Here is a 15,771-nt window from a genome sequence, read left to right as displayed (position 1 = left end):
GCGACATTGGGAAGTAGTTTGTTCTTCAAACTACTTTGCCTGTCTTGTATCAGAAGGGCAAAAGGTATTGGTCAATTTTGCCATGAATGCAAAGGCCCTTTATTTGGCTTTTTGTATGTTCTTGGTGGAGGCTACAAAAGCGAAAGTGGTTATGATCGGAGATTTCCAGCAGGGGGTGCAGCCGCTTCTATAGGGTAAGTTCTTTTGAAGCCAAATCACATCAAACATCTGAATATTGCAGATGGTAGAGTTGGAATTTTGATAACATTTATGGCTGTCTTCTCTTTTGATCCTAGAAAAACCATGCATATTAATATTTTGTTAGGATATGTTAAAGAACTAGAAATTTGTGGAGAATATTTAGATTAACAACCTAAAATGCCTGACTGAAATCTTATTCTGCTAATTTTTTCAAAGTAAATGACAAACAAAGCTTCGGGTAATTTTAATTATCCAGTAGAGTGGAATAAGTGGTTAAATTTTTTATGTTAGATAAGAAGAGTAGATGGTCTGAAAGAACTTGGTAATATTTACTCATCTCTCACTCTCTCTCTCGTGTGCATGTGTAAAGAATAAATCACTTATTTTCTCAAAATTTCTCCTTTGGGTGGGGAGGGTGGGTGTTTAAAGCTATTTATCTGAAGGCCTGGCTCCTGATAAACTTTAGGAGATGCCATCTTATTCTTTGTCTTTTATTTTTTCCTCTTTATTGCCTTTTATTTGTAGATATCTGAGCATTTTCAGCCATAGGACCTTGGCCCCCAATCCTCATGTTCAGATTTTTATTTGTACAGAAAACTATATGCTTCATTTTTTGAGAAGAGTAAGTAATATGAAAACAATAAAAATCTGTTAACTTTTTCATAATAGTAAGCAGTTTTAGACTATGTATTAATAAGGAGCAAAGTTCTAAATTTCTATACCCCTTAAATCAAGATGGATGGACTAATAGTAATGTCAGCTCTGAAAATTATCCTTTGAAAACCATGGCTATGTTTGTTTGTTTGCTACATTTTCTGGGTCTTCATTATGAGATAATGAGATTTCAAGTCTTTTTTTCCCTCCAGAATCAGGTCTTGATTCTTTAGTATCATGTCCTGTTTTAAAGGAAACATCATCATATAAAGAAGGTATAATTTTCACCTTCTTTATATGATGATGTTTCCTTTAAAGGCCCTGATTTATTTGACTTTGGTTTATGTTGATACATGTCCACAGTTAGGACATTTCTGATTATTTAGGGAGTAATTTTTTAAGTATCTTTCGGGTGGACACCTTATAACACTTAACATTTCAGAGTCAAAGTTGTGACTCTGAATCAGCTTACTGTATTTTTAAGGACTCTTAGTACAAAGGTCATGAAATGCATTTAAATGCATGAACTTTCCTACCTGTACAAGTGGTATGGGTACTTTAGGGCATTAGTACCTCACTTTGATGGTTCCACTCCCTTTCCCCAATTTATTCCTCTTTTCTTTTTCTCCTTTCCTCCCCTCTATATTTACTTTAATTGTAAGTTTTCTTTTGCATCCTTCCCTGTGTATGGTTTGATAGAAAATAAGTACCTACAGTCCTTAACTACTTAACATCTTTGGCAGCATTCAAATGCAAGAAAGTGGCTACAGTAAGGAATTTTAGTGATGCCTTTTTACAGTTAGGGAGTAAGAGAGGAATTAAACACCTCTCTTCTGCTTTGTCTATTAAGTTTACCTTTGAGAAATAATGCAGAGTAGAGGGGCAGGGGTGTGAACAAACCTGTGCTGGAATACTGGAATAGATTTACTGACAAATTTTGTAATTTTTACGAAAAGGCACTTTTGTTTTTCTAGCTTAGTAACAGACCATAAATGTACTTCTGGTTGGCAGCAGCTGCATCATTATAACACAAAAAAGCAACCTTGGCTACCTCCAGTACCTTATGTAAGAAATAAAGAGTAACTTGAATTTAAAAGACTTTTTAAATGTTAACTTTACTGATGATTAACTGTTTTCAGCGTAGAAAACAAATCTTCCCCCAAGAGAAATTCTTCCCCAAATTACTTCTTTTAGACTTAACAAATTGGGGTAGATTCATGTTTTTGCTCATTTTTTATCTGCTGGCAACTATTTTCAGATCTCTAAGATTCTGATGACCTTGGGAAAGTCGCAGGACTTCAGTTTCTTCAATGGTAAAAGGAAAGGCATTTTTCTACTGTCCGTCCTTTCTCCACCTTTCAGTACCAATGCCCGGAAGAGAAATACATCGAAAGCCCAGGGCACCCCCAAACTTGTAAAATTTCTGTAAGCTTAAAAAAATATTGAATATACTTAAGGCTGTATAATAGAAGCCTGGTGGCCGATGTTTCCTAAGATTGGGCTGGTAGTGGTGTGGAGCCGGCGTCTTTGGGGCCACCTTAAACCCCTAAATCTTGGTGTATCTCGCTCAACTTCCATTAAGAATGGAATAAACCACGGGCCTGTGAGTCTCTGCCATGTCGATGGAGAATGGGATTCTTGCTCCCATGGAGTTTTGCCTTCTGGGTGAGTATGGCACCAGGTCCCGGGCGGGTGATGTCTGTAGTAAGCGAGCGATCCCCAGACAGGAAACTGGCTGCACATGCAGAAGTATCCATGCGAGCAGGTCCCCGCCAACGTGTTAGGGCGCATATTTTCCTCTCTTCAGTTCTTTAATGCTCGGAGACCATAGGGGAATTTACCGAAAATCTTTCAGTGCCCGTGCGATATTTTGCAACGGCTAACACGGTATCAGGTTCTTTTGCAGTACTGTGGTTTGCTCTCAGTTTCAGCCAGAAACCGGAACAGAAGGAAAGGGAGAACGCAGGGAAGGTTCGGAGACTACCGCGCTCAGGGCTGCATGGTCTGCAGCTTCTAAAGCGTGGAGGATGGGACGGAGGAGGAGAATACGGAGAAAGGGGAAAGCGGAGGAAAAATACCCACGCCAATGGGTAAAAGGGAAAAGGTGAGAAGGAATGGAGTAGGAGAGGGAACCAATGGGTGGGAGAGGCGGAGGAAGAAGGGGGAGGGGCAGAAGCCAATCGAGGAGCCCGGACGCGAGCGAGGACGCGGCCCCGCGCTTGCTCCCCTCCCTCGGGCCCAAGCGCTCGCGCCTTCCCAGGCTCCCCGGAGACGAGGGCAGGGGCGGGGCCCAGCCGGGCGCGCGGCGCGGGAGGCGCCGCGAGGTGAGGGCGGCGGGGGCGGGGAATTGTGGGGAGGGCGGTGCGGGTACGCGCGCGCGCGCGCCCCGTCGAGGCTGCGCCGCCGCTCCGCCCCCGGCCGGGTGTGTGGCTGCGCGCGCGCGCGTGCGTTCCGGCGGTGCGCGCCGGGAGAGATGCTGAGGTAAAGTTCGGGAGAGAGGGAGAGAGATCCGTCAGCGCGAGGGAGCCCGAGTGGCCGCCATTACTGAGCCCGGCGCGGCGGCGGGCACTGGGGAAGGGGGGAGGGACGGGGCCGCCGCTGGTGGCGGGAGGGAGGGAGGGAGGGTGGGTTACCCGGCAGCGGGAGCTGTAGGGCTTAAGGTTTCGGGGCGTGTGTGTTGGGGAGGGCGGGGGGAGGTGGCTGAGGGGACGCGGCGCTGGGTGAGCGCGCCGGGGAAGAGAGGCGAGCAGAGAGTGGAGGAGGAGGCGGCGGCGGCGGGAGCGCTCCCCAGGAATGTCGCTGCCGCCGCCACCGCCGGGGCCGCTGCCGTTGAGGAGGAGACGGAGGAGACCCACGGTGTTAGGTAGGACCTTGCCATCTCAGCCCCTCCGGGCCTGCCCGCTCGCCCCCTCCCCGACCGGGACCCTCCCGCCACCGGCTGCCCCGCTCGGTCGCCGCCGCCGGTTGTAACCAGTTCAAGGCGCTGGGGCCCCGCAGCCACGGAGGGGAGCCTGGCGCCGCGCTCGGTCCTCGCAGGCCGAGCGGGGAGCGGTTGCCGCGGGGGGGGGATACGGTCGGCGTGAAGGGCAGAGAGGCCGGGGGAGGGGGCGCTTTCTCCACAGGTGACGCGGCCGGGGTCGCCGGAGGCCTGGTTGTGGCCGGGGATCGCGCCGGCCCCGCCAGGCGTCCGCTCTCGCCCGCCGCCCTCACTTGCCCTGCTCTCCGATGGTACGTGGGGAGGGAAGGTGGCGGTGTCTCTTGGCTGGGTTGCTGCTGTTAACGAGTTCCACCTGGAAGGGGGAGCGGGGGGGGGGGGGTGGGCGCATATTCACGGAGACACAATCTTCATTGCAAACTTAAGCGCTTTTCAGGGGGATCGGCCCTTTCACTTTTCCCCGATCTCCCCCACTCCTCCCTGGGTTCTGTTCACCAATTTCCCATCTGCTGCGAAAGCTCGGGCAAGGGTGTGAGAAGTTGCACTGCGCAACCAAAACGCGGGAGTCTTCTGGGTTGACTGCGTCCGGCTTGAGGCTTTGATACTGAGTGTTTGCTAGAATAACCTTTAGATTCTTCCTCTGTTTCCACTAAAGAAAAGTATCGGGGTGGGGGTGGGGAACCGCGCGGGAGCGCGCGCGCACTTATCCACACATAAATACTCACTCCCTCACACCCTCCCTCTTCAGCGTTATTAGAAATGCAAGTGAGGTGGAGGCTGTGGGTGTAGCTGACGCCGAAAGGTGCTCGGAAGTAAAGGCAAACTATTGGGACGTTTGGTAAAATTCCGACAAAGTTGTAGGGAGACGCTTATACTTTTGCCATACGATAGAAATCCAGTTTTGGCTCATGCTTAATAAATGGGAATTTTAAGTGTTTTAAGTCTCGACCAAAATAGACCTACGTACGCCCGTTTTTAAGTTTAAATTCCTAAATATAATTTGCCTTTTTCTTTGTGATAGGAAACGATGTCATTTTTTAAAAATACTCAGTTGTAAAACGGTGGAATACGTCGTTGTATTTACTGGTATTTGCTTATGCTGCCTTCTACAGGTGTGTGTGTGTGTGTGTGTGTGTGTGTGTGTGTGAGGGGGTTTGCCGGCTTCACCTAAAACACCCAAAATCAGTACTCAGTTTCAAAGTATATGGCGGGGGCGGGGGGGCAGAGGAGTTATTTGCATTGAATTCATTTGTATTCACTTCTGGAAATATTTCCCAAAATCTTCGTTTAAAATGGTTCTTTTCCCAAAAATTTGATCCAGATGCAACATTTGGAAAAATATTTGGTTAAGATATATTAGTAAAATGTGTTTTGGAGATGTTTTACTGTCAATTTCACTTGACTTCACTATGATAAAACTGTATTCTTAATGAGTATTTTTAGATATATGTACCATATAGGTAACCTACTACTAGACAGTTGCCAAATTAAGGTTTTATTTCCATTTTAAATTGCTTTCTCATTTTTGGCTCTTTCAAATTGACCCACATTTCCCATATGTGTAGTAGAGCAGAGGAAGAGAGTGTTAAGTGTGGATCACCAAAAAACTTGCACAGGCCTTGGAGCACTTTATGAGACTAAACGTACATGATTGAAAATCTGTGTATACCTATGTATGTAACTTTCAAGAAATAGCACTATTGATCTGACTGACTTAAAGCAGTCTTTAGTCAGAAGGACACAGATGACTAGATGACAATTGATTTGGTTGTCATGTGTAGGCTGCATTTTTTTAATCCACCTTAGCATATATTATTTTGCCATTCTTTGTATATGTTAGTTGTAAGAGCATTGGGGAATGGATCAGTTATACTTTGCTATAAGAAAGAATTGTTGCAGAATTCTGATATGTTTGTCATTTTTTAGTACCCCACTCCCATTTAAATTACTTTAGGGTTTTTTGTTTTGTTTTGTTTTTAAGGAGAGTGTGCAAGCGGAGGAGAGGGGCAGAGGGAGAGACAGAAAGTCATAAGCAGGCTTCACACTAAACTCAAAGCCAGACTTGGGACTCCATGCCACGACCCTGGGTCGTGACCTGAGCCGAAATCAGGAGTCGGATGCTCAGCCGACTGAGCCACCCAGGTGCCCCACTTTAGCAATTTAAAAAATGTATTCCAAAATTAATATCTTAATTCTGTCACATCTGTAAAATGTTTTAAGCCCCACATTTTTTTTTTTTTTTCTGTTGTAAAGCAGAGTTAGTACACTTAACCCTTTTGGAGAAAATAAATTATTTTGACCTTGAAAATTAATATATTTTTTTTAAGGAGTAAAATACTGTGTTTGCATTCCTTTTTTGGAAGTTGTGGTACAGCTTAGAATAATAGTTTTTAACTCATTTTTTTAATACTGAAGGAAAAGTTATGTCTCAGGAAGACTACTAAGCTTTTTCAACATTAGCAGGACTTCAGGTAAGTGTTGCCTTTAGTATTCCTCACTTAAGTATGAAATGGCATAGTACAAATTTTCTTGATAGCTACAGAGTAAGTTTCATTTGTTGCAACTTCAGGTTCCTTAGAAATTTTAAAAAGTATTAGAGCTGTAAGACCCATGATTTTTTTCTTCGCACACAAGAAGGTATGCAGAGAATATAATTGACTCACGTGTTCTGCTTTAGTAGTATTGATGTTTCTAAAAAATGTTTGTAAAATACATTTAAAGTACACTAAGAAAATTTGGTTTTCTAAGAATGGTGAAGAAACCTTGATAAAGTCATTCATCTTATGGTGACTTGAGTAAGCAAGCTTCTATTTGTTTAAATGCAGGTTGTAGTTAATCATTTTATCAAACCAGGAAAAACCATATTAGAAATTTTAAAAGTTCAGTGCTAAAAATATTAAGTATGAACTTTAACTCAATTGGTTTTAAAACTCTGGTACTTGAACCCCTTACGGATTTTTCCTGGATGGCATGAGACCTCCTTTGACAACCCACCCTCCCAAACCACAGTCACTTCTATTTTTGGTAAATCTATTGTACTTAAATATGAAAATTCCTTTGAAAAAAGAAATCTATGTGTAAAAGAAGGCCTTTGATTTGTTATTCATTAATTCATATTATCTTTATTTAGCATTTGCTATGCGCCTGGCCTTGAGGATACCAAGATGAATTAGAGATTGTGTAGCTTGAGCTTTAGTTGACAAGGTAGTAACTATAAAGGAGTAAATACGTACAAGTACTAAGAGATGCAGAAAAGAGAACAACTATTTCTATCAGGGTCTCTTTGGGAATCGTTTACAGAAGAATTAATCATTTGAATTGGGATATATTAACTGCAAATAGAAGTTTGAGATGGTAAGCAAGGTTGATTTTTTTTTTTTTTTTTCCCTGTATTTTGGAGGTTGCCTGTCCACAATACTTAGATTTGCAGTAAAAATAGATTATTAATGTTTGGTCATGTCTTTGTGTTGGACTCCTTACTTAGAACTATTACTTGGGAATAAGAGTTATGAATAAATTTATAATTTAAGGTTAAAATATGACCCGTATGTGTCTCTTGGTTAGATTCTACAGCTTTCATCATGAAGAGTTAATGGTAAAAGTGAGTTTTCATTTTTCTAGCTTCATATTAGATTTAGCATATTTTATTCCTGAACAATATTTTATTGAGCAGCTATAGCACTGTAAGTGATACAAGGAAATATAAAATATTACTCCCTTAAAAGAGCTTATAGCTTTGGTGGAAAGAGAGCTGGACAATTTAGCAATGGTTAGATGCCAGCTCAACATAGAGTAGAAGGAACCATATAGAAGGCAGGACATACTGATTTAAAAATCAGTGTAAAGGAATTAGATTAAAAAGATAAGATTTGGAAATTGAAGAGGATTGGAATAAGTAAGGAAAAAACAATTAGATAAGTTAATGACCTTGTAGACCAAAAGCACAGGGAAGTGAGGATAGGTTGGCAGGTGAGAGGAAAATACAAGGTAAAAATGTAAGAGCATCAGTTTGTACCTTTTGAGAAAAACTGAAAGATGTGGGGAAAAGTTAATAGGTTAGATAGATCACTCCTTTAATAGAAGGAGTGATGGGGGAAAGAAACAATTTTTGTGTTACTGTTTATCCTCTTTGCTGTATTTGGCATTACCAGCAGCCTTGAAAGAAGTTGTACGTTGGTTCTGATAGTTTGTTAGTTTTCTTCCCGTTTATCATGTGTTCTTCCTGATCCAAAATTTTGTTTCTTTCCATACTTAACTTTTCAAAGCCAAATAATAGCTCTTTTTATTTACTTATTTTTATTTTGGTTGACAGTTTATAGAACTAGTGGAAAATTAACATTCCTATATGATCTGAGCTTTGAAAAATCCAGATTTGCTACTCTTCTTTGTTGACTAATTACTTAGATGTTTTTTATAAGAGTAGTAAATTAAATGATCTCTTACATAATTTTCTTAAGGTTATGATCTTCAAATTTATGTTGCTAATCTTGATGTTGCCTTATTTCATTTCTTTATTTTCATTTTTCTTCAGAAATACTGTCACCTGAAACTCAAGTGATACTACCGTCTGTTGCTGAAACTGGGTTTTTCATTAAGAAACATTGACTCATTTGTCTTTATTATCATTAGCAGCCAGTCACCAAATTCTTTTTTCTTGGATTGCTCTTTTCATTTCTGTGATAGTTCAGGTGTTTCAAGTCTCCAGTATTTGTCCATCTCTTGGGCTTTGTGCCTCAGCAAATCTAATTTTGTATTCCACTGCTAGTTTATAATGGCTTCTTATTGCTTATTACAAGGTTTAACTCCTGCTTGCCCTTGAAGACCTTCTTATTGTTGTACCTTTTATCTTTAGAAATAAGTGAAATAAGAAATAAGTCTACTTTTCATCATGACAGCTATGCTCAACCACTCCACCCTAATCACACACCTAGAATTACTTCTTTTTAAAATTCAAATCCAGTCTATTTTTCAGAGTTGCCTCCAGTCCTTTCTCTACTCTGAAACTTAATCTATACCAGGAGTTTCCAAGTTATGACCCTTGGACCAGATCTGGTCTTTTGCTTCTGTATAATGCCTTTTTACATTTTGAAATGGTTAAGAAAACAGTTAAAAGAATAATATGTGTGATATGTTAAAGTTACATGAAATTCAAATTTTAGTTCTCAGACACAACCATGGTCATTCATTGAAGTATGGTCAATGGCTGTTTTTGCGCTGTGACCACAGAATTGGATTGTTTTAACAGACACCGTATGGACGCAAAGCCTAAAATATTTACTGTTTGGCCTTGTGCAGAAAAAGTTTTCCAAACCCTGATCTATTCCAACTTGCACTGATCTTTCATTTTTTTGAATTCCTATTGCACTTACCAATTCCATGGTGTAGCACATTGTCTTTGTCTTCTCAGTTATGGTGCTGTAAAGTTTCTTTAAAAATAGTGGAGGAGGTACTTTTAAGCCTCCCCCCCCCCCCCCCCCCCCAGTATATACCTTCTTTTTAGTCTATACATCTTTCTGAGATTCTTATTCAGCCTCTTAATGTTCCCATCACGGAGACAATTGTTAAGCCTTATTTAATGTAGTTTGTATCATGAAAATAATGATTTCCCTCTGGTATAGCATTATAATTTTGAATGTGAAATCATGCCCTTCCCTTCACTTCTCTGTTTTCTCCAAAGCGAGAAGACTCAGACTCTGGAAGGGAGGTGAACATTTTCATAGTGCCAGCTTAGTGGACTTTCCTGCATATACCTTTGTACCCTCAAAACTTCTGACATAAAGCTGAGCAGATAGTGGTAACCACAGTAAATTCTTAATGGATTGTTTACATAGGTTGATATAAATCAGGCGACCTTTGGTTCTTCTGTTTTCACTGGAGTGAGGAAATGGTCTAGAAAGAGTTTAGAATAACTTTCATACCAAGGCGTGGGACATAGCATGTTGTTAGAGGAAAGTGTCGATTAAATAATAGGGTAGGCAGTAATTCTGTTTGGAAATATTTTAGGTCATTGGTTTTCAAATATTTTATGCAGTGAAACTTTTTTCAAAGAATAAATATTTGAAATATCAAAAGATAAAAATGAATGAAAACAGAATTATCTTTACTGAGTAGGGCTTGGGGCGGGAGCTCCAGAGTACTGCCTACTTGGACCCTCCTGGAAATACTTCCATTGAGCCTTCAGGCTTGCCTAATTTGTGTTAACCAGCAAACTGTTGGTCTTGGACAAATCTGGACTTTTTATATTAGAATGTTACGCTATACTAATAGACTTAGGGCCCATAGCATTGTGCAATTTTTGTTAATTTTGACTACAAATACAACTTCAGTGGTTTAGGATCTGAGTTTGGAGACTGGCCCAATTACTCATCAAATATTTGAACAGCCAGTTTGTGTCAGGCACTGTTTAGGGTGTTGGGAATGTGGTGAAAACAACAGCAACAAAATCTCCATTCTAACGTAGTTTAATCCTAAATCCTAACCAGGATATGCTTCCAGGTTATTTAGTCACTACATAAATTGTTGAAATTTTTAATAGATTCTCTTTTCATTCACTTGATTATAATCTTGTGTAAAGACCAATTCATTGGAATGATGTCTTTAGTGTTCCTTTCAACCTTAAGATTATGTGCTTATGTGGTAGAATACTTGGTCAAAGAAAATGTTGTGGAATATAATTGACTCTTCTACAAGTATTACATTGTTTAATGACTTAACTATCGTATATGTTAAAAAGGCTTTTTCATTTCCTCTTCTAGTTTTTCGCTAATAATAAATTTGTTAATTAATAAATTTGTTACTGAGAATAAAAATTAAGTAATACTGTATCAATATTGTACCATATTCATCTTTAGTAAATCAGTTGATAACTTTTATTAAGCTAGGTTACATCACCTGAGACTGTGAAATATATGACAGTCTTCGGGCTCCGATCTGTCTTTTCTCAAATATTTGATTATGTAAGAGATAACTTTGTTTGACTTAAAGAAGCTGGAGCACGTAATTACAAAGATCCTTCTGTTTAGTTCTGGAAAATGTACTTTCTTATAGTATTTCTGATTCTAAAAGTTTCAAAAATTAGGGCTAAATGTATTATAGATCATAGTCTTTATTCTGGTGGCTTAAGTTTTGACTGTTGTTGGAATCTTGAAATATATGTGCATTTCTTCCATTAATAACTTTAGATTAATATATTACAGTGCTTATTCAGTAAACAAATGTGCTTTCCTCTTTTTTTGACCAAAGAATTGAGAACATTTTGATTTTAATATTTATTAGCATTCATGCATTTATTGAGTACTAAGTAGGAGGCACTGTTGGAGCCTTGTGGAATATATTGATGAAATAAAGATTTATGCCTTTGTGGATCTTTGTTAAATCTGGAGTAGGTGTGGAGAGAGGGATAGAGTCTAATGACAAGTAAATAAGTTGCAAGTAAATTAGGAGGCAAGGTGGACTTTGGAAGTTATTAGGAAAAGTAAGTGTAAAGGCAGAGGCATGCTTAGCATGTTAAGAAACCGTGTTAGTGTTCCTCAGTGTGTCTAGAGCAGAATGAGTGTGGGAGAATATATGAGAGTAGGTCAAAGAATAAGATAGGTTTGGAGAAGGCAGATCTTATGCCATAGAAAGGATTTGACTTTTAGGAGCCACTGGAGGTTTTCGGACCTAAGAATGGGAAGCTCTGACTTACGTTTTAAAAGAAACTCTGGCTGCTCTGATAGTGATAGGGGAAGGGGAGCAGGAGTGGAAGCACGAAGATTAATTGGGAAGCCTTGGAATAATCTAGGGCCAGATATGATGGTGGATGGGTCAGATTAGAGCACTAAATGTAATGAAAAGTGATAAATTCTAGATATATTATGAAGATAGGACCAACAGGAATTTCCTGATATGGTGTAATAACTTAAAAGTATAAAATAATTAAGATATCACACCTTTTATCTATGAATGCAGAAGTTCTGTGAGAAGATAGAAAACAAAGTTTTAGTTTAAATCCAGAATTACTAAGAATTTATTTTTTTCAGTTTCCTAGATTCCTTGTAGAACTTAAAAAGCTTTTGTTTTTGTTTTTCATGGAAAGCCACTTCATGTTATTAAAACTCGATAAAGAGGAACAAGTTGTGTTTGAATGACTTAGTAAAATATCTTTGAAAACTTAGTTGTATAGATCGCTTCATTTCTGAAACAATTGTAGGGACCACTCAAGAAGAATATTAGGCAAATAGTTGCTCTCTCCCTCCAACTCTCTCATCACCTGTAGCTCCACTGAAGTTAAACATTTTTCGTTAATTTCTGTGAAGATACTTAATCTAAACATTTCCTTGAAATGGTTATAAGGTAAACTTAAAGGCAGAATGAGAAAGAAACTGCATTGCAAACATAAAAAGCAGTAGTCCTGCTTAAGAAAATAAAGATGGGTCATCCAGAGACTCATTTTAACTGGATTGCTTTGAGTAGGTCATTGCTACTTTTGTCTTGGTTCCTTCATGGGTAAAAATATGAGAAAATGAGAACAAGTTATATGAAAGAAAGTCACACCAAAAATCAGAAAGATGTAGGAATCAACATTATCAGATATTACCATTACACATATTTGAAAGGAATTTTCAAATTAAATTGAGTAATCTGCATATATATATTAGCCATTAGTTTATTACTGGGAGCACACAAAAAAAGAAAGGATTTTTTTTTTTTTTTTTTTTTTTTTTTTTAAGCACAGAAGAAAAACTGCCTCAGTTGGTTAATGGACAGGAATTTTGACCTGGATGTTGAGGGCCAGAAGGTAATTCATGTAAGTATATACTATCCAGGTGTCTGAAATTAAATGCCCTTATCACCTATTACAGTCAACCTCATGAAAGCTATCTTTCTCCCATGAGGTGGTAATACCATACTCACCTAAACAAATAGCAAAATGTTTTGGATGACAGGTGACAGTTTTTTTTTTTTTTTTCCCTAGTCTATGGTTTCTCAAACTTTTTTAAAATCTGAAAACATTTTTTATTACTATATTTTATTTTATTTTTTAACATTTATTCATTTTTTTTGAGAGAGGGAGAGAGGGGGGGGAGAATGTGAGTGAGTGGGGTGGGTGGTGCAGAGAGCCAGGGAGACACAGAATCCAAAGCAGTCTCCAGACTCTGAGCTGTCAGCACGAACCACGAACCATGAGATCATGACCTGAGCTGAAGTCAGAAGCTTAACAGACTGAACCACCCAGGCGCCCCTGAAAACATTTTTATTAAATTAGGGCTTTTGAAAAAAAAATTAAAAAAAAAATATTTTGGGTTAAGTAAACTTCTAAATTAGATAAAGAGTGCACTGCTTTGATGAGAGATTTGGAGGGAGAGAGCAACTATTTGCCCGGTATTCTTCTTTCCTACCTGTAGGTGAAAGAATTTTCCATCATTGTTTGAAAATCACTATGGTGACTCATGACATAAGCTCTGCAGCTGACTTCATAATACCACCAGGTAGCCTTCTTGAAAGAAGAACATGGATGTTACTTAAGTGTCTAATTGATAGTTTACTGTGAATTTGGTGTGAAAACCATAAATGTCATGTAGAGCTACCTTATTTCTAATTTAAACTTTAATATTCATGATTCAAAGCCTGCCACTATCAAATTTATTAGGATGTGTAGAAGCCTCATTATAAAATTTGATATAATAGTTTTATTTCTCATTAGATAGGAAGCTTTCCATTTTTCACTGACCTGTGAAAGGGTGGTAACTTCATGCCTTCACTCATCTTCTTTTAATTTTAAGACCCTTTTCTTTCTGAAGTTTTTATTTTTAATGTTTCTTTATTTTTGAGAGGGAGAGCTCAGGTAGGGGGGCAGAGAGAAGGGGACAGAGGATCCAAATTGGTTCTATGCTGATAGCAGTGAGCCTCATACAAGGCTCGAACTTGTTAATTGCGAGATCATGACCTGAGCTGAAGTTGGATGCTCAGCCAACTGAGCCACCCAGATGTCCCTGTGAAAGTTTTAAAATACATTCTACGATAAGAGTGTTTTCATTTCTGCTTACACTCTATAGCTTAAGACAGAAAGCTACCTCAGTGTTTTGAGGTACATGCTGTAGGAGAGCAGAAACGTGTCTGTCTTTTAATGTTTGGGTAAGCATATATGAGGAATGAATAGTGACTGTTAAGGCAAGGGATTAGGTTTGTAGTTGAGAATTTTCTATAATGCTTAGGTTCATATGACAATGTACTGTTACTTTTCTGTTAACTTTGTGTCTCTTAAACTGGAATGCAGGGGACAGTCTTAACATGCTTTGAATTGCTTAGTTTTCAGAATAGATGTTTGTTTAATAAAGAGCCATATGTAGTGCTAGTGTTTATGCTGTTGAACATGAAAATTCCCCAAAGTAATCACTAGGTAGGTTTTCTTTTGATGTACATTTTAAATAGTATTGTCTGCAGTTTTCTGCTTTTCTAGTAAGACGAAAGGATTCTATTCCTTGTTTTCGATTTTTTTTCTTAATTGTTAGTTATGGGATCATTGTGTTGTTTTCCCAAACTAATTTCCTTTTGCTTTTTATCACTGTATATAATGTTGTTATCCAGTTCATTCACTGTGTTTTCTTACCAGTAAATACAAATATTCTTTTACATAGTTTAGGTAAAGAAAGTTAAACTTGTGCTAGGTGTAAATACCCAATTTGACCAGATTAAGATTTTTTAAAAGGTTTATTAATGAAAAAGCGTTAATAGGATTGGAGGGGCTGCCCCAATTTCTCTTACTTCTAGTTATCATATACATTGCTGCCAGATAAATTTTTTTAAGTCACAAGTCTGACCAGATCATTTTTTTGAAAAAATCCTTGACAGTTTCACTGGTTCTAAGAATCAAATTAATAAACAGAACTAGTGCTTATTAAACCCTTTGTTGGCTAGGTGCTTAACATTTAAAAAAATGATTTACTTCTTAAATTTGTATAGATACACAGCCCCATTTTATAGATGGGGAAAACATGTATCAAAGCAGTTTTGGTTTTACTGTTGTCATAAACTCAAATAGATTTGAAATAACTTTAACTATTTGTGTTGCTTTTTCTACATAGGATTATTTTATTAGGAAAGTGAATCTAGTAAATGCTTTGTTTGAATATCATATGGCAGATGCTAGTATTTATAGTTGAGGCTAATAGAATAAAGTACACGAATACAAAAATCTGAAATTTTACTTTTTAATATTATTTTACCAGAAATGTTAGTCATAATTCTGAATTATAATTTCTGTTACGCATTAGTTGTTAGTATAGTAAATAAATGTACAGTATATTTTGAATAAGTGTTTACTTGCATTTGAGGTCAGTGTAGAAGCCAGGTATTTGGGGCAAGTGGTGGTTCTTTTCATACCTCTGTATTTTTTCTCTATGTTCTTTATTTTGTTTGAACTGAAGATAATTTTCACATATGTTGATGTCCAAATGATATATTGCTTTTAATTCAACCTCAAAAGAATGAGGAATCTATAAATAAGATTATTCTAAAAGACTGATTCATTGCTTCCACATAAATAACCTAAATTAAATTGCACGTAGTTCTTTCAGGTTATTTAATGTTGCTAGTGTATCAAATACTTGTAAAAGATTATCTCAAATATATAATCTCCAAATTCTTTAGCTTAGTGCTACTTAAAATGTGGTCCATGAGCTTTTTGTAGCTACTCTTAGAGGAAATAAATACAGAAATCAAGAACATTTAGAAATAATTTGACAGTGATGTTATGTCTCTTCAATCTAATAATTGGGGCTTGGATTTTTAAAAAAACTGCATTTATTGCATTTTGCAAAATTGAACGTGCAGATAATGAAATAAAAATTGATCCTTTGCTTTGATAGTTTGAGAAACTTTGGTCTGGTTAAATACTCTCAGTATTTGTATTAACTGTCCATTTCTACTTACCTATTGAAGTGTGTGAATATTTTAAATTTGTTTTTGGGCATAAAATTTTATAGATTTCGCAGGAGCGT

At 38.2% G+C, this 15,771-nt stretch overlaps 1 protein-coding gene across 6 annotated transcripts in view; it reads left to right on the top strand.

Moving 5' to 3' along the window:
- Positions 1–2,939: 2,939 nt before the first annotated feature.
- The window catches only part of ARHGAP5 (Rho GTPase activating protein 5), a 77,746-nt gene continuing 64,914 nt past the window's right edge, over positions 2,940–15,771 (top strand). For 2 of the 6 annotated variants that reach the window (XM_049612923.1, XM_049612918.1), the window contains exon 1: positions 3,630–3,718. The gene's annotated coding sequence lies outside the window, so the exon portion shown is untranslated. Of the gene's footprint in view, positions 2,960–3,251; positions 3,337–3,629; positions 3,719–3,984; positions 4,084–6,037; positions 6,262–15,771 lie in introns of those variants that run through there. The other 4 variants (XM_049612922.1, XM_049612919.1, XM_049612921.1 and 1 more) reach the window with 4 other exon arrangements.

Source organism: Panthera uncia (genome assembly GCF_023721935.1).
Source record: "Panthera uncia isolate 11264 chromosome B3 unlocalized genomic scaffold, Puncia_PCG_1.0 HiC_scaffold_1, whole genome shotgun sequence".
Lineage (NCBI taxonomy): Eukaryota > Metazoa > Chordata > Mammalia > Carnivora > Felidae > Panthera > Panthera uncia.
Note: the sequence above shows the minus strand (reverse complement) of the source record. Positions and strands in the feature narration are given on the sequence as shown.